The 14,549-nt window shown below is 38.1% G+C and overlaps 1 long non-coding RNA gene across 2 annotated transcripts in view; it reads left to right on the forward strand.

Annotated features, from left to right (window-relative positions):
- LOC106851978 (uncharacterized) overlaps positions 1–14,549 on the forward strand; it is a 110,065-nt gene that overhangs the window by 75,090 nt on the left and 20,426 nt on the right. The window lies entirely within an intron of this gene.

Consider the following 14,549-nt stretch of genomic DNA (forward strand, 5'->3'; position numbering starts at 1 on the left):
TATTCCATTTCACAAAGATAAGATATATCCTTGTGGAAAAAATTTTCTTCCACATCCCTTTCCAGTCTTAGACTGGCATGGTTGATGAGTGAGGTGCTTTTAAATAGCACCTTCCCTCCCATTTTTGGAGTCTCCCTTGCTGGAGACATTCCAAACCCACTTGAATGCATTCCTGTGTGACCTGCTCTAGGTGATCCTGCCTTGGCAGGGTGATTAGACTAGATGAACTCCAGAGGTCCCTTCCAACCCCAGCTATTCTGTGATTCTGTGATTTCACTATTATTCCTGGAGCTGTGGGCTTTGCAGGACCTCTTCTCACAGAGAGTTGAGTCTAAGCACCTGAGTTGACAGCAGGTTCACTCTGGTTGGAATAATGCTGCAGATATAGCAAAACAAAGCAAAAAAGTTTTTTAAATGCATTTGGTGTTTTTTGCATTTAAAAGATGACCACCAGGTTTATCATCAAAAGCCAGATTGCTTGTGGAGAAAATCCTATGAAAAAGAGAAATGGATTGTTGTCTACAGGAATTCACCTGCTTTCTGGACAGCTTTGGTACACAAAGAAGCATGGTCTAGGGACAGTTCTGTTACACTAGGTGCTATACGAAGGCAGGGTGCAAGCTCAGCTATTTAAGGTATGTATATATATAAATAGCCCCTGTGTCTTAGATCTGGCTGAGCTGCCTGTTAGGCTTTGGCCAGACACTAGAATATGTGTGCCTTAAGCCTTGAAATCTGAAAAAAATCTGTATAGTCCTAGGATTAACTTTAGTCCTTGAGATTTGTCCTTATTTCAGATTACCTTTTCCCAATTTTTATCTAGCATGAACATGCTGAGCTGCAACTCATTTCTCAGGTGCATGTGGTGCTGTAAACAAATTATCTTTATTCTCTGCTAAATAGAGCAAGAAAATCTTCAAACCTGCCTAAAATAACAACTTCTCTTTATATTCCCAGTGTGTCTCTTTTCATTCTGTGACAACCTAAGCTGCTTCTGCAGCTCGTGTTAACTCCTGTTTGGCTTGTCCACAGGGATCTTCTTTCTTTACTTCCTTCACTATCTCCCTGCCTTTCTTTTTTTTTCCCTGCGCTCCATATATTTATTTTCCCTGTGGTTACCCTTCCTGGTTCCAAACTCTTATTTTATGGAGTGGTGAGCCTCTTAAACTTCGGTTTCTTCTGTCCCAAGTGTTTTCATCTCAGCAGATAACCATTAAGATTTAATTACTAACTGCTGCCTAAGTTCTGGATAGGTTGTAATGCAGACCTTGGTCAGCATCAGTACATGTGCATGGGGATATCCCAAAATACACTTCACTTCTTAGTAACAGCTTCATAACATCAGCCAGAGATAATAGATTGTGCACAGAATTTCCTCTGTCTAGAATGTAAACCAGCACTTCCTTGATGCCCTGCGATGCAGCTATACAAACACACTGATTTTCTTCTTCCTCTAGCTCATTTGCTCAGCACTCAAGCACCAATTTAGAATGATGGATCTGGTTTTAATCCAGATGGCTTGATGTAGTGGTTTCTCTCCCTCTCACTAACTCCCTCCTTCCTCTCCTTATCCTGCAATTTCTCTGCTTTGTTTGGTTCTGTTTTACAGCCTTTGCTAGGACAGGTATTCTGCTTTCTCCTTTACTGGATATCTGACATTTGTGCTGCCTTTGTCAGCTGAGTCTTTCAAGTCACTCCCAGAGATGTGGTCTTTAAAGGCAGCTCTGCATTAGAGAGGCACACATTGTCTCATGATGTGGCATCACTCCTACATGTTGCAGGTATTTTCCTGGCAGCTTGTCTTCAGCTTAGAGTGGAATAGCATAACTGATAAGAGCTAAAGATGTCTGCAATATGTTAGTAGAGCTCTGTGAAGAAACTTATGCAGCATTTGTTTGTCTCCAGCTCTGCCCAGTATTGTAATCATGGTATTGGTAATCTACTGAGGTGCTTCTGAGAATTAAGGAAAAAAAACCAGCAAAACTGCTCATACTCTCAAGATGTATGTGTGAAGATAATGAATATTATTAGCCTCTCTTTTAAAACTGAGAGGCTGTGCATAAATGATTTACTTAGGGCCCCAAAGGAGCCTGTGTTCGACTAGGGAGCTGAACTTTAATTGTACCTGACTTTAATCCTGTGTTCTGACTGTACCTCCCTCATTACCTACCTGTCCATTTTCATTAGTGCTCATATCCATCAGCCTCATTAATAAATATGTGAGGGTGTTTTATCATGGCTACTAAACGAGAAACTTAATCGAGATCTGGTCTGGAAATGTTTACTTGCCTCAAATACACATTTGCCTAAAATTGCTGTCATTTACACTGAATGCGAGCTATGTTATGACATTAACCATGACTCATTTAATGTCAGCCATTAACCTCAGGTTATGGTCACAGAATCACAAGTGACTGAAGTACTGGTTTTTTAAGAGACTAGTGCCTGCAGGTGGAAATTACTGTCCCCAGAGGGAAAAATCCTGTGACAATTTCAGTCAGTCTAAGTCAACGTGTCCATGGTCCTGCCTTTATTAGCGGCTCCTGAAAGATGTTTCCATTTCTTTTCTTTCACTGGCACCTGCAACTGTATGCAGTTCAAGATGAAACAGTTCAGAGAGAAAAATCCCTCCGAAAATATTTTTTTAATCATTGTTATTTTTAAAGGGCTACTTTGACTTTCTGAACTCTTATTCTTCAGTCATTCAAGAAGCAGTGCTGGCACATCAGAAAGTACAAGATCATTGTCTGCTTTGGTTTATGCTGTTCAGCAGCCTCAGCTGAAAGTCTGGTGGCTGCCCACAAGGGCTGGGAAGGTCCCAAGTCCTTGCCATGCAAAATAAGAACAACTAACTTAAACACCACTGAAAACTAACTAGGAGTAGACAAATGTTCAGTATCTGTCTCACATGAAGAGCATTAATTTCTCCTAGGTAACTTACTTGATGATGTGAAATTATCCTACTCTACCTACAGAACTTGTGTTGGGCTTGGGAACGGTGACTGGAAAGATTTCAAACCTGGTTACCAGCTCCAGCTGACATTACTGCCTGAGTTCATCAAGGGATATGTTTGCTTGGTGATTGAAGTTTAAAACAGAAATATGTGATAAGTTAAATTGCTTCCCTTGGTTATGAGTAGACCTGCTCTCAGTAGTATACCTACTACTTGCTCTGCTGCCCCTGTAACAATCTTTTGCAGGGGAGGCAGGGAAGAGAGGCTGGGGAAATAACTTCCCCATCTTACCTGAGAAGGAATCATGTACCAGAGTCTTTGCCAATGGTTTAACACAGCTGCCACCTGCAGCTACTGCTGGAGAAGAAAGTCTCACTTATGAGGGGTGTATCTATGAAGGATTATTTCAGCAGCACTGAAATCTTGAAAATGCAGAGGACAAAATGAATGATTTTTTATTTGTTGCAGAATATAATTTCAAGTTTGACTAGAATAGTTTATGAATTTAGATCAAGTTTAGTTAGAGGTTTGGCAGGAAAAAAAAAGAGAAAATAATGTTTACTTTTAATTTAAAAGACTTTGCTCTCTCTCTTCAGAAGCATTTATTAATCCAGCTGTCTTTGCTTATGTATTACTGCCCTGACCTTCTACCTAGGTGTATCACAGAGTTAGTTTATGAGCTCTTGTTGCAGCTAATCTATTTTGAATAACTAATGAAACACTAATTTGAACAGAAGTACCTTAATCATAAGTTGATAAATTCAGTCAGTCTTCCTTCATTTCATTTCTGTGATTAAGGACTAAAGTGGGTGAGGGACTAAAGAACTTTCATACCTGCATGGGAGCTTTCATTCAGCCTTACATGAAGGTTCTCACTGCACCTAAGGGGATCTAAAAAGTGACTTGCTGACCTTAATAACTCCTTTCTATCTTGTCCCTCACACCAAAACCAAGGTTAAACCAAACCAAACCAAGACAAAATAAAACAAAAACCAGCTGATAAAACCAGTGATTTATTGGAGCTGCCTTAATAGCTGGATGAGAGGCTTTATAAGAGTTAGAAAAGGACCATAGCTTATGGGGAGAGGACTGCACAGACAAGAGCAGGCCTTCAGCAGATGTAACTTAGATTTGTTTGCGTCTGTTGAAGCTGCTGGGAAACAGGATATCAGGGAACAGCAGAGCAGATGTGCCAGCAGTGGTGGAGAGCTGTGTGTGTGGGTGACAGCATGGCCAGCATGGCAGTGCCTTCTCCCTGTGCAAGAGCAGAACAAGCCCAGCAAGAAGAGCAGAACAGATCCAGTGATAGTATCAGGGTCAGGCCCAGCCCAGATCTGTCTGTGGGTCCATAGGGATGGGATAGGTCCAAGGACAACCTGGAAATAAATCAAGGTCAGGGTCAGCAAGGCACATGGCCATTGCAGACACATGGACAGGTAGCTCAGGCAAGATCTTGAGTGTAATTGCAACTCTAGAGCAAAAACGGAGGAGGGGGGACCAGCAGCTCATCCTGTACAGCTCTCTCACAGTATCCTGGTCCCTGGTCCCAGGGTGGCTGTGCCATATTGGCACTGGCTTTGAGGGCAGGCAGGGAGTCACTGCGTGAGAGGAGCTTGCAGAGCTTGATGGCACCCTCAGGACCAAGCACTGGATGCTAAAAATGAGCCCATAGATTCCTGGTGAAACTACATGTTTATGTTACTCATCTGAATTCTCTCTTCCCTTGACCATTTCTGTTCTCTCCCACTTCTCTGTTCAGTTTTTGCCTCAGCTGTCCTACTGCAGGCTGGGGTGCCAGGCTCTTAAGCAGGTTCCTGAAGACTTGCTGTTAAAAAAAAAATAAATCCCAAAATGATGGCAAAGAGTTTCCCCAACCCTTTCAAATCTCTCCAAGCAAATATATTGAATTGTTGGGAGGACTGTTGGGAACCTGGGCACTTAAGTTGCCCTCACTGCCAAAGAAAACGTGAAATCAAGACAAAGCATCAGTCACAAGACAGGTTCTTTGTGGATTTTAGCCTCCTAATATGGATCTTTCTCTGCCTGCTAAACTCACTTCATGTGCTTCATTTGGGAGTACATAACCTGTTCATGTTCTTCATCAAAGTGCTTTCATCTACTTAGAAGAAAACTACATTAAAAAAAAAAACCCAAACAAAATCAATAAAACGAAGCAAAACAAAATAATAATGAAAAAAGCATAGGTGGGCATTTGCAATGGATTGCTTCCTTCCTCTGCCTCCAGTAGTATTCTCAAGTCCCTGAAATCTATTGCAGTGCTTCAGGTCACTTTGCCACCTTCCAGAATGTTACAGAGTAAACGCATAAGACTAATAATAACATGGACTGATGATTCACAGAGGGATGTACTTTAGAGGGTACATAGGAACAAAGGTGCTTCCCTAGGATTGTGCTGAGGGAAAGATTAATTTGACATATAAATGTATTACATAACTTAAATGTGCTGCATTATCCCTGCTAACAGTAAAGACAACAACTTTCCTGTTTGAGGTTTTCTCTGTCACTGCAGTGTAATTATCTGTTCTGTCTCTAAGGTCACTGTATACTGTGCTTGTGTTTCTAGTAGTTTAAGACTAATGTAATTATTAAATGCATCGCAGCTGCATAGACTTTTCTAGTAGGAACTCCAGAAAAAACATAACCCAAACACTTTTATGGCCTCAATATCTACAAAACTAACAAAATACCAAAAATCTGCCAGAGAGAAAGCTCTAGTTTTAGCTATGTCTTGTGGTCCTGAAAAGTTTTTCTTGTTCCTCTTATCAAGGCTGCAGAATGCACACAGCAGTAGATATGCTTGACGTTATCTGTAGGAGGATAAAAGCCCACACAGCAGCTACTCCATGCTGGACAATTTTGAAGCTGTTGGGAACAGTTTCTGTCCTTTCAAAGTATTAACTGCATGCACATCAGGGGCTGTGGTACTGTCTGGTCTAATTTAATCACTGTGATGTGGAATCTTTCAGATAATCTTTCAGACTACCACACAGCGTGGGATTTGGGTCTGGCACCCTTCAGTTTTGAACATCAGTGCTCCAAGACTGCATCCCTTACAAAAATAGAACTCAAATATAAAGAAAGAAACAGAACTGATTAACATAAATTCAAGAACTAAAAATGAGCAGAAGAGAAGAAAAAAAAAATAATTACAGGGCTCAATATTAAACTGAATGTTGTTCAAGATTTTACCAGTTAAACTGAGAATTTTTCTTTTTTCAAGGGCCCTTATAACAGGAAAAGTATTGTTAAAAGGTTTCATGAGGTAGAATTAAGATATCTTATGATCTGTCATTATTTTCTTTTCTTCCCCCAAACCCAAAAATCTGTAGTTACAGAGAATAAGGCATTCACTAAAGAAACAAGTAAAGCTTTATTAGGTAACAAGTGCTGAATAATATATGTTGAAATCCAGTGTAGAAATATGTGCTGTATTTTAATGTGCATAAAACTTTTAACTTGTGGAGTGGCATTTAAAACCCCCATATTAATAAACAAGTTTCCTGTCATGGAATAAGTATAATATTGTCCAACATTTTTTATGTAGCTCACTTAACTGTGGCTAAGATTGAGATGCCTGTTTGATAGATGGCTTAGATATTTGAGATGTTTCTGTTAGGCAATAAGATACACTAAGGGTCTTTTAAAGTTTCTTTGTTAAAGGAAACAGGTTTTGTCGACTCTCTGCCACTGTAGTTAATTAACTTACATCTATTCAAAACGTTCAAGCTGTCAATACAATGCTTAATTTGGATTAAAAAACCTACAGAAAGTTTATGTTCGCCAAAGCTTTCCTGCAGTGTCAATTAGTTAAATAAAAGCTATACAGCTTCTCTGTTTCTTGCCAGTTGTCCATCACAACTGCAATAAAATCACTACAATGGGTAAGGGCAGTAAACTGTATGAATTTCCCAAATCACAGAAACTTACGATCATGGAAGGATGGAATGATTGGGGTTGGAAGGGACTTAAGGTCTCCTCAGAGCCTTTTTTTCTCCAGGCTGAACAAACCCAGCTCTCTCAACCTGTCTTCATGGGAGAGGTGCCCTGTGCTCTGATCATCAATGATTAGGAAATGTTCTTATTATAAACATTGGTACACAGGAGACGTTTAGTACGTGTAGACATAACACAGAGAGCTAGACACAGCTTTTTGCTTTTCAGACATTTGGATCAATGATATCTGAATTTAATGTTAACATTTATTTACGTCTCCACTCACACGTTTCAGGGTGGGAAAACTCCCACGTGTTGCAGAAAAAGATGACTGTGAGTTTTAAAAGCATAGACATCCCTTCAAATTAGAAATACTCAGGTGCATGTATTGCTGTGAGAAGGCTAAATTCTCTTGAGGAAAAGTAGAGCCATTATGCATATATAGGACGTGATATAGAATAACATTTAAGGTCAAGGCTGCGGATTACTTCACTGAAAACTGCATTTTATCAAGATGTTTCAATGGCTGAATTTGTCACAAAAAGACCACTTCTCCTCCAACATCATCTTTTCATGCACCATTTTTTTATCGGGCTAATTCCTGATGATTTTGCCAGGAAATGCATTTTCCTTTAGGCAACCTCTCCCAGCAGTCGTCAGCACATCATATCAGAGCTGAAAAAGCCAGACGGCTTATCATAAAATCAGAGCTGTAGTATAGTAAGTAATATGTATATAAATTATGTATATATTATACCAAGGTTGGGATTGTAACAGACACTATACTAAAATTTATAATTATGTTATTGCTAAATCCTCATTCTAAACAGGAAAAGGCAAGAAAAAATTAATCTAATTTATTCTGAATATTCAGATTTTTTGTACTTTATAAAATGTACCCATGCAATTAAGAAAAATTCAACTCACTCCTAAAATTCTTCTTCTAAATTTGGAATTATATTTGCTATCACAAACTTTAAGCCAAAGCTTTAAGAAACTGAAGATGTCTTGATTAAAAAAAACAAACTAATCAGAGCTATGTAAATGCTTCAGTAATGAAATAATAAATAGAATATTTTAAAATATTAAGGAATTATACAATATTATTCTTGTTACATCTAGACATAATATTAATCCCACTGTGCACTGTACTTGTTGTGTTTCAAAATAATGTGAAAACAATTAAAGAAATTGCATAGTTCAATCTTTCAACATTTTGAAAATGTTTAAAGTCCAAATTAATATTTCCCCGAAAGAGTTTAGATTTGCTAAGACAGCCAGTCATTCTGAGCATTTTTTTAATCAGTATTATCTTTTTGGTACATTTTCAATGCACCGAATACCTTACCCAGGATATAACTAGTGATGCCACACATATGTTAGGGAAAGACAGCAAAGAAATTCAATTCACCATTCATCCTGTCCCCAGAATTTCAGCTGATGATCAGCAGAGCTAGCTAACAGGCACATACTGGAGGAGATTTAACCTGTGACACCACTGCTATTTCAGACCCCAGCCTTCTCTAAAGTCGAACAAGTAAATTTATGACAATTTTACTGTCAAAAAGAAGACTTGGATTTTTTAACATATGCTAACGGGGGCATATTATTAAATATACATATAGCTATTAATAGCTGAGTTTTCAAAATAGCAGGGATATCTTGAATACAGCTCATGGAATTACAGCTGGCACAATTTTTTCCCCTGTGCTCCAAATGAGCTGGCTTGCTAATGTGTGCACTGTGTATATCTATCTATCTATCTATCTATCTATCTATCTATCTATCTAATCTATCTCTCTCTCATCTATCTATCTCCAAATTATAGCTATGTATAGTATTTGTAATAGTATTTGCATTCCATTAATATTACTTGAACAATAAATTATTATTCAAGGTGAAGAAAAATATCCTATAGCCCATATTGAAACATATAGCTAATTTTAGGATGTATCTCCCCCTCTTCATCCTTTTGAGCTTCACATTTGCAGTGGGACAAAAACATGCACATGGCCACTTACTGCAGACATGCTGTAAATCAGAACCACGACTTACTGTATCTGTGGGGAAGGAACTCTTTTGGTTTTATCTTTGAATAAATGCAGGGGTCCTGGCACAACCCATGAATGCTACTTTTATATGAATAAATGCCCTTTTGTTCTAGCTCTGCCTCATGAGAGTTTTTGAAATCAATCAAAGTTCGGACCCAAACCCTCCCACCTCATAGTAGAGAACACTAAACAGATATTTATGGCCAAGGCAGAGTACCTACCACTGGTGTCTGGTGTGGCTGGCACACAGCACTAAGTCATTTATATTGGCACTGACTACTTACCCAGAAATTTGGTTACTGTGTGATGATACTGAAATTCACACATTTCCTACTGTCTGCATTGTGTAAACACTACATTTTTTTTTACTTTCCTTGGTAGATGTCCATCTCCTGCACAGGGAACTAAATATATCTGCCTCTGGTAGAGAAGACATGTCAGAGGCATGGCCAAGAGAAGGATAAAAGGAAGTTTTTTTTGTGTTGATTTCAGCTCTTTGGGTCAGTGATGGATGAAAAGGCAGCTAACACAAACTATCACAGCAGCTGAGGGAGTTGTAAATGTTTTCACACCAATCCTTCTTTAATCTGCAAAGAAAGAGATGGTTGGGCTTAAATAAGAATGAAAATAGAAGTATGCTTAAGGAGTTTCAGCAAATCTTAGTTGAAGGAAAACTGCAAAAGTAGGACAGAAAGCTGTGGTGGTATTATCAAAAAGTGAAGCTGTCATGGTCGCACACCAACTTCTTTCTGCTGAAGTGAAAAATTGCTTGATTCTAATGGCTGTAAAATATTCAAATTATCAGATTTGTTTTAAAAGCAAGTGGAAACATCCTGCTTGCAATAGAAGCAACAACAAAAGTTTTGATTTGTAGCTAAAGATGTACGGAGATTTTCATACGGGTACATGCTGGCTGCTGTTAGCAGTTGTGGTGACATACTGGGTCCCTTGGGAAGGCCATTGCATGGTTTGTTAGGGGAGAAAACACAAGCCATATCTACGTTTGTGATGATTCCCAGCTGCCTTCCCTACTAGTGACAGAAATAATTAGCATAAATAGATTTTTAGCTCTTTAATGCCTCTGACAGTATATTGCACTGAGAATACATTTCCAGAAAATCATACAGCTTGTTATAACTTTTTTATGTTTCATATGTGATTTATTACTCCTTTTTATTTATTATGATTTTTTTCTATTGTGAATATATTTGCACTGAAATGCTCTTTAGGGAAGGGTTGCCTCAAAGTGGAAGATGAAGTAACTGTGAAGTGACTGCTCCCAGTACAGAATATACAAATTTTGTAGTCAGAATATATCTATTGCAATTCAGTGTATAGCTCTGTGATTTGGCTTACTTTCTAACCAGTTTCTAACTATGGAATTGACATGTTCAATGCAGAGCTGTCTGCCAGCTGTGATGTATGATAAGGCAAAGGTCTGATCAGATTAAAAGTTTTCACCTGTAATTTTTGTGTGTGTCATGAATACACCCATCAAATCAGGCCTCCCTGTGTGTGCAGAATAAAGAGGAATAGTTAAATGGTTGCAAACAGCTGACGAAGAGATGGTCAAACAAGTGCAAAATGACGGATTATTTCTCAGTGACTTCATATAAATAGCACATACCAGTGTGCATGAGCACCCTTTATCATAGGAAGGACATCAAGTATGTCTGACTAAACCTTCAGCTGTGTGACAGACCTGGATTTTCATCTCCATCACAGAATGCTTTGTGATACCTTCATACAGGCACCTTTTCTGGTGCTGAAAAAGTACACAGTATTACTCTCTATGTGGTCTTTGACTGGTGATGATGAAAGTGTCTATTGTGCTATCTATTCATAACATGCACTTAAAGGTGAAATCATTTATAAATCGGCATTGCTTTGCAACTAGAAGTTCTAGACAGGTAGCTCTCAGGAAAGCAAATTCGTGCTGGAAAAGCCAAGATTTCAGTAGTGGAAAGGCAACAAAAGCAAGAATTTGTTCTTTAACTGTCCTTGTCCATTATAGAACCAACATTAAAGGTACAAATTTATTCATATGAAAAATCTGACAGTTAAAAATGACAATGTTGAGGTATTTGATATATATGGACAGGTTCACTAGTATTCTTTTGCTGCTTTCTGCTGTTCCAGTAATACAACAGAGCCACAGACCCAGCTGGATTTACAGCTGCTTTGTTTGCTAGAGCAATGAAAAAGGGGCCAGGGTGTCCCTGTGAAAATGGCTCATATTCTGCAGCCTAGATTCTCAACAATAGGGACTTAAATCTACATTTATGTGATTAAATAAGCGGCCTTCTTTTCTGAAGTGCTAAGCCTACTTGTGTCCCACTGAGCCACTAAAGAAACTTGAATTTAATAGTTTCTGATCTGCAGTGACTTCAGCTGTGGAATGAAGGACTGGTTTGGAGATAGGGCTTGTATAGGTTGTGGAACAAGTTTTCCAAATTGCTGGATGAGGTGTAGTCCTAGGATTGTGTGGAAAGGGGATGATTAGGTGACAAACACTCTGCACTTGACATGTAATAGTCCTGACTCAATGCCCAGCAGCCTGAAAATCAGAATGTGCCTGAGTGAGCCTAAACACAATTTGACAAGAGTAATCAATCCTAATAGAAAATACACATTTTAAACAGCAAGTTGCCACTTCTTTAAAGTTGGACAAGAAAACGCAACATCATATCAATATGTCTTTGAATCTTCTGTTCATGTTTTCTAGCTATGATGATTATTGTGTTTATTTCTATGAGGCTGGCAAGGATTTCTCTTGATTCTAGAGAAAACATTAATGCTGCACCTTACTTTAACCAAGAAGGAAATGGACATTGCAACAGCAGAGAATAAAAAAGGTAGATTAGATTTTGGATCTCTTCCAAATCTGAAAGCAAATCCTTTGGTAGGGAATGTAGATGGGGGAAAAAAAACCTGCAAAAATTATGGCAACAGTGTTCCTTCAAAATGATTAATTATTTTTAAACCCTCTACTTTGGGAGTGCAATGCACTGTTATTAACTTTTGGGGTCAAACTAGATAGTTGGAAGCAGACTGGTTCTGAAACAGTTTTCTTACAGCCAAATCAGAAAGGTTTGTTGAAATAGAAACTTCTTGAACTATTGAACTTTTCCTCCTACACATTGAAGGACCAGATTTGAAATTTGTTCAGATCAGTACAGAACAACAGACTTCATCTCAGTGCAATTTATTTATGTCAGCTGAAGATATGATTTTCTCTGCTAATTTTTCTGGTTCCTATCAGTGAAAATGGACCCATGATACAAGCATTTTAGAATTTAAGCAATGCAACCTACAAAGGAAGGTTAATTTTGCAGCAAGTCTGCTATTAGCAGAAGACAGAGGATGTTAATTTACCTTGATTTTCTATGGACTTGTAGGGGAAGGCAGATTTTTTTTCTGCTCCCTCAATTTAAAAATAGTTTCTAATTTTCAGAATAATAGAATAATTTTTAACTGGAAAGGAAATATGACATCCTGATTTGCCAGAATGCACAATAAATAAAAGGAAATTGTAAGCACAAAACACAATAAATGCAGTCTAGATTTCAAGTATTTCCTTTAGCTATGATTCAATAAGTCAAATGGTTATTTTTAATTTCACTGCTATAATCTAATTGACTGTAACTTAAAAACTGAGTTTATCACACTAGCCTGATACTGAAGCAGAATTTAGTCTGGCCATTCTAGTTCAGGAGGTTATGGTAAGGCCCTCGGGGTTGTTGAAACAAGTGCATTACAAAATGGAAATGATTCTCCACTGAAAAATTCCTGGAGCAATTTTTATGCTTATCTGAGAAACTTCAAAATGGAGTAGAGCATAGTCAATCTTAAATCGAATAGAACACAAACCCCCTCAACCTAAACCCCCACCAAAACTTGCCTCCCCACCCCAAACCAATCCTCCACCCAGTGTCTTCTCTCTCAGCCTTGAAAGGTAATGTTTAGGAGCAGAGAAGTCTCCAATGCTTCCCAGGTCTGGGAAGCATGGATCTAAAACATTTTATTAGAGCCAAGAATTCCTTTAGTACCTTTGCTTCAAAGATAAACTGATACACAGAGCAAGGTTCAGGGGAGGCAAACTTGCTGCTGTTCCACACGAGCTTGGTCTCCTAACAGAGCATCCTTGGGGGGATTCCTTCATACAGTTCCTAACCTTAAGCCAGCCTTTCCAAAGGCTTTCATCTGTAGCAGAGCAGAATGGGGTATCACAGTATGTGTGTTTGCCCTCAGGAGGCATGGCAAAGGTTATGAGGCATTATTGACCTGCAGTGTAATAATGTCCCTCAAGACTAACCTTAAAACTTTCAGTTCTGAGTGAGTAAGACGAGCTGGATCTTTTCTATGTCTCTGGGAATATTGTAGCTTTTCATAAAACTATGTATAAAGAGTACTGAAAAAGGGCAAGAGGAAATTGCCATCTTCTCTGAGACAGGCCTGCAAGGCACACACATACTGCTTTAAACAAATCTCTCTTTGTTAAGATGATTGGTCAGACTTGTATGCCATAAAATACAATCTTGACAATGCTAGGAAGGAGCAATCTGGCTACATCATATCTTCATCCTTTCATTTTAACAAATAGAATGAAGCTTAACATACAGCTTTACTGGGTTCATAACTGGTGTACATTGGCTTGAACTTTGAATTTGATGGAACTAAAAATCTTTACATTAGTTGAGATTTTGGCCTCTAGATTACAGGAGCAATTTCCAGGATTGCTAAAATATTTTTAAAAAGAAGAATGCACACTATTTTTCCAAATTAAGGAAATGCATAATTTTCATAAGGCATAGATTACAAGACCTTTCTCTTTTTCTAAGAAGGTTTGTCTTGGAGGCCAGAGATGCCTAATAAGTGGTGTAATGTCCTTCATCTTACTGAAAAAACAGACAAACAGTTTTAATTTAAAATGAGATGAGAGTTACAGAAGAGTTTTTGAAGAACTTCTAAGCCATTTAGAATCACATAAAATGCAAATTTTCCGTTTTGAATACTTGGTCTTGTAGTTTCACAGTAGTGGATCAAGGTATATGTGACAGAGGAGGGTAACTGGGAAGGGCAAATTTGTTCCAATACTTTTTCTTACAATGTCAATGAAATGTATATATTCATAAAGTAGAAACTGCATGCCCCTTCATACTTGTGTTTTTCAATTACATTAACATTTATATGCTGGAGCTGCTTCTGACATCACCCACCAACTGCTTTACCAGTTCATTCACTACCTCAGAATGTTGATCACTACATCAAAATCTTTTGGCTATTTCGTACCTAGAATAATTTACAAAGTATGCTTTAGGTGTCTTTGATATAGCTGGAAATCATATCAACAGCAGCTTCAGAAAGATCTGTGCAACTTTTTGATTTTCCATGTCAAAGTTTAAAGTAATCTGTGGAAAAAACATTCTCAAATCCAGAATCATATAAAAACAAGACAATAATATTAATAAAAAGTCCAGTACTGCCTGTCAATCTCTTTTTCAAATTTGATCAGAAATACTTGACCTTGATGAGATCTCAAAGCTAACCCAAACTAACTGCAAAGAAAAGTATTTCATTGACAACACTT

The sequence above is a fragment of the Sturnus vulgaris genome, chromosome 1 (genome assembly GCF_052056855.1).
Source record: "Sturnus vulgaris isolate bStuVul1 chromosome 1, bStuVul1.hap1, whole genome shotgun sequence".
In the NCBI taxonomy this organism is placed as follows: Eukaryota; Metazoa; Chordata; class Aves; order Passeriformes; family Sturnidae; genus Sturnus; species Sturnus vulgaris.